Source organism: Mustela erminea, chromosome 14, assembly GCF_009829155.1.
Source record: "Mustela erminea isolate mMusErm1 chromosome 14, mMusErm1.Pri, whole genome shotgun sequence".
Lineage (NCBI taxonomy): Eukaryota > Metazoa > Chordata > Mammalia > Carnivora > Mustelidae > Mustela > Mustela erminea.
The window spans coordinates 86,794,784-86,799,888 of NC_045627.1; the positions used below are offsets into that span (position 1 = coordinate 86,794,784).

General features: G+C 45.9%; 1 non-coding gene across 1 annotated transcript; it reads left to right on the plus strand.

Moving 5' to 3' along the window:
* Positions 1-4,720: 4,720 nt before the first annotated feature.
* LOC116573845 lies at positions 4,721-4,827 on the plus strand. The gene has a single exon (XR_004279032.1). It is a non-coding gene; the product is annotated as a U6 spliceosomal RNA (small nuclear RNA).
* Positions 4,828-5,105: the final 278 nt, after the last annotated feature.

Below are 5,105 nucleotides of genomic sequence, written 5' to 3' on the forward strand. Positions count from 1 at the left end.
ATGTCAGGATTATATTTCAGGAAGAAAGCTTCTTTGAAGCCAAAAGTATAGCTCTTAAGTTTAGATGTTTTAAAAAAAAAAAATGCACCAGCACAAGAAAGGCTTTGTGAACCTCTGTTGGATGATAACCTGGAAGCCAGAGTGGCCCACAGCTGGGCAAAGTCAAAACTTAATGCTATTACTATTCAAATGGGCAAAGTCTTTGGATGTTGTTTGTTAGAGGGAGGTATATGCAAAAAGATCTTGAAGGTGGAAGGGGCCACATGACTGAAGGAAAAGGCCAAGACGTCCAGCTTGACAAGAAATGCTCTAGGAAGAGGAAGCACGGACGGCAGAAGTGTGTCCTGGGCTGCCTCGAGATAGTAACTTGCGGTGCCCGCCACCGTGGGGAAAACCTCATTTATCACCGTGAAGAATGGTGAACACCCACTCTTAGTCCAATTTCCAGAGCAGATCAGAATCTTAGGTCCAGGGTGTCCTTAAGGGGGGTCAGTTAGACCAAAGGAGAGAATGGGGGAGGGGTCCATGCTCCAGAAGGCTCCAGGTCATAGAGTGGTCATAGTGGCGGATTCTTCCATGGTGGCCCCAGTCTGGATCACATGGATGTGAAAAGAAGGGAGCATAATAAGAAGGATTAAGCTCTATTAAATGAAAATATGCAGGATTTGCACACCCTCCTCCCGCCCCAGCCAGCAGTAAGTTTTGCCTTTTGGCACATGTGACACTCTGGGATGCCATGTGACATATAGCTATAGACTTTCATCTTAAAATCTTTGTAGGGAGAAGGGATGGCTCCTGGGTGGTTCAGTTGGCTAATTATTTGCCTTTGGCTCGGGTCATGATCTCAGTATCCGGGGATCAAGCCCCACGGTCTGGGCTCCCTGCCCCGAGGAAAGTCTGCTTCTCCCTCTGCCTCGGCCCTCCTCCCCGCTCATACTCTCTCTCTCTCTCTCAAATAAATAAATATATAAAATCTTCCCCCTAAAATCTTTTTTTTTAAGTAGGCTCCATGTCCAGCATGGAGCCCAACACGGGGCTCGAACTCAGCACCTGAGATCAAGACCTGAGTCAAGATCGAGAGTTGGACATTTAACTGACTGAGCCACCCAGGCTCTCCTGATTTTAAGATCTCAGTGCATTTTATAATATGTTTCTTAAAGCCTGAGGAAAATAGCATGATTCGTGTTGTATTAAGTTCTGATAAGCAACTTCTCAATATTACTGTGTTCTAGATGTTCATTCTATGACTTAAACTTGCGGGTTGAATGGAGTCACCCCACTTACCCACCCTGTGAATCGTGCCTAAGGATCCATCCAACAGCCAGAGATCTAGCTTTTTTGTGGTCTCTTATCTTATCTGCCATCTGTTCTACCAATGCCTATCCTTCCTCCCTGCCTGGGGCCAGGCCCTCAGTGCTTCTCACCTGGCGGACTCACCCGCTTCACAGCCCAGACTCCTCATCTCCAGACGGGCATCTTCAGTCCAGCCTTCCCACCATAGCCTCCGCCTCTGTTCCAAAGTACAAATCCAGGGCGCCTGTGGGGCTCAGTTGTTAAGCGTCTGCCTCTAGCTCACGTCCTGATCCCAGAGTCCTGGAATCCAGTCCCACTCTGGGCTCCTTTCTCAGCAGGGAGTCTGCTTCTCCCTTTCCCTCTGCCCCCTACCCCCTGCCCATGCTTACTCTCTCTCTCTTTCTATCAAATAAATAAAATATTTTAAAAAATAATAAAGTACAAATACAGGGGCACCTGGGGGGCTCAGTCAGTTGAGTGTCCTACTCTTCCTTTTGGCTCAGGTCATGATCTCAGGGTTGTGAGATCGAACCCCACGTCCGGCTCGGTGCTGGGCATGGAGTCTGCTTAAGATGCTCTCTCTGCCCCCTACGACCTTCTTCTCTAAAAAAAATAAAGTAAAAACTCAGCACAGATCCTAGGAGCAGGCATCTGCTTCCAGCAGCATGGAGGGTGTGGGCTTCCCTCTGCAGGAGTGGCAGGCAGAATCTCCATCCTCGGGATCCGCAAATCCCCGACATCGCCGAGTTCCCGCTGCAATAGGGAAGATAAGCCAGAGATGTCACCTACGAAGCCGCTAACTGTGCCCACCACGTGTGGCAGCGGCACGAACCAGGCGTGTCCTGGCAGAGCCCTCCATGCACTGGGTACCAGACATCAGTGACGCAGGTCCAGAAACTGACTCCAGGGATGATGAGACGTAGGAACACGTTCCTGTGAGCAAAATTTCCATAAAGCGAAATGTATAGATCAGAACAACCTAAGAAATAAAATGCTTAGTAGCCCGTAACTCACATCTACAGATCTGTGTACGCTCCCCCTGAAGGGAGCCCTGCAAGGGCAGTCACACTGCCAAGTCAGGTGCACTGGGGGACACAGAGTCCAGCAAAGGCTGCTGGTTTGATGAGTCTAAGCCCAAAGCCAGGGGACTCTGCCAGCCAATGCCCTTGTCTCCACTGTAAGGTGGGGCCGCACTCATCAGAAACTTGCATTTGGGGGCACCTGTGTGGCTCAGTCAGTTTAATCTCCGACTCTTGATTTTGGCTCAGGTCGTGATCTCAGGGGTCTTGAGATCGAGCCCTGCCTCGGGCTCTGTGCCGAGCATGCAGCCTGCTTGGAATTTCTCTTTCCCTCTCCCTTCTCCCCTCCCCCTCCTTGCTTGTGCATCTTCTCTCTCCCTCTCTCTCTAAAAAAGAAAGGAGAAAAGAAACTTGCATTTGAATGGACTTTTTTGCTTTCTGCCTGCCCATCTTCTGGCCCCTCTTCCTCAGAATGGACATAAGGGATCAGGTTTAAGACTTTTGGAAATAATACCAAAATTAGTTGATGTCATAGTTTGGAGCTCCCGAAAGCAGATACCATGACAAAGACTTGAATGAAGATAGTGTTTTGGATGGTGATCCCAGGAAGCACAAGGGAGGACATGAGAAAAATGAACCAAGGAAGGGAGAAGAGTCAGTGCCCGTTCGTTAGCGCCACAGTGCTCCGTTCTCCACCAGGGGCTGTCAGATAACGTGGGAAGAAAGCTCAGTAGAGCAGATTCCCACCGATTCGTTCTCCATTGTTTATTTACTACCCAGCACACCTCCAGGCATGCCTTAAGTGTCAAAGAAAGCCTTCAAACAGAGGGGACAAGAGAGAAAGCGGAGTCTAAGGTGGGGAGATGCCAGAGTGCTGAGAATTATCTGCGGGTGCCCATGAGCTCAGGGGTGTCCGCACGGACTGTGCTGTAGCTGAGAAGTCCCAGAGCCCTCTAGCCACACAGTCACAATCAGATAACTTGCTCCACAAATGACTGTCCTATACTCAATTCTTTTTTAGTCCCCTTGAGGAGCAGTCTCCCAGTGACCTCTGTTCAAGCTCCTGCCCTGGGCTCGTGGTCCCAGAACATTCAGCCCAGGAATTCAAGCCCAAGAATAGGAAAGATACTCCATGAAAAAGACTGTTCTTTTTCCCCCAATGTTTTCATTTACCATGAACTATAAATGATTCACTATCTGATTTTCCCCACTTGCCACAAATTATGAATTTTCAGTTCATTTTAGAGATTAATTTTTTGGGGCACCTAGGTGACTCAGTTGGTTAAGTGTCTGCCTTCGTGTCTCGAGTCATGATCCCGGGGTCCTGGGATGGAGGCTCTTATCAGGCTCCCTGCTCAACAGGGAGTCTGCCTCTCCCTCTGCCCCTCCCACTCTCTCTCTCCCTCTCTCTGTCAAATAAAATAATAGGAAATCTTTAAAAAAAATAAAGATTAATTTTCAACCTAAACCAGCCCTTAATAAGGTAGCGATATTTAAAATCATCTTTCAGTTCATTTCTATTTTAATATAGAGATCAACAGACCGATGTAAGATTTAAGATGTTGTCTTTTTACTCAATTAATATCTTAGAATTAAATATTTATTATTGATATTAAGGAAAACTAAAAAAAAATTAATTGTGCCTAAATTACAATCAAGTCAAAATTTTCCAAATGAAGATACAATACTCAAACAAACACTTCACACTCCCTTTGGCTCATGATGTAATTACAGAGACAGTCAACCTGCTATTTATCTACAGTATTTATTGAACCACATTACAAACCATTAATTTTTAGAGAAAATTCAGTTGCCAAACACTCTTGGCTTACGCCTGAGCATCTAGCGTATAATCTTTGTTTTTCCTCCAACTGTGAGAGCACATGGCAGTGACACAATTTCTGGGATCTTCCACTTGTAGCTGAAGTACTGTGATGAAAGAAGTGGACCATGATTCAAAGCCATCAGAAAGCAAAGGGACAGGGGAATTTCAAGAACAGCATTTGAAACCCGGAGAGGTTTTGCCCCTCCCAACAGCAAGTGACTGCAGGGGTGCTTGGGGGAAAGAAGGTCAGAAGGGGCTGTAGAGGCTCAGGCTCTTTGAAAGCTCCAAATGGCTCTGCCAGGATTGGCTTCTAAAACAGGACACACACAGAGGAAAAACCTCAGAAAATGAATCAAAATTGTCCAGGGCAGGAGCAATAGAGACATAGGTAAGAGAAGACCCAGACCACAGTGGGGAAGGTGACGGGCCCAGGAAAGTTTTCCCAGAAAGCAAGGTGCCGTAGGTTTGAACAATACACAAAACAACAGAGAGGGGAGTTCTGGGAGTTAGAAAAGCTCTTCTGAATGCTGCTTTGATTGGAAAGTTCAGAAGAACTAATTCCACGTAAAAACAAGTGACAGACGTGCTCATTTTAACAGCACATATACTAAAATTGGAATGATACAGAGAAGATTAGCATGGCCCCTGCTCAAGGAAGACACGCAAATCTGCTAAGCATTCCATATTAAAAAAAAAAAAAAAAAAGCGTAACAGAAAATATCGAGATCAAATCCCATATGAAATGACTATAAGAGAGTAAGAAGCAGAATAAACATCCGTACAGATCATCAAAGCATGCCAGAAAGATGTGGCAACAGAACAGATCAGAATTAACCTATTATCTCAAAATAAGCTAAAACGATACAACATATGGGTAAACAACATTTAGGAAAACTCAGAAATGAGGTAACAGAACTCAAAACAATTCAAAGTCAAAGAAAGTTTGTATCAAAATGAAGTCTAGGGGG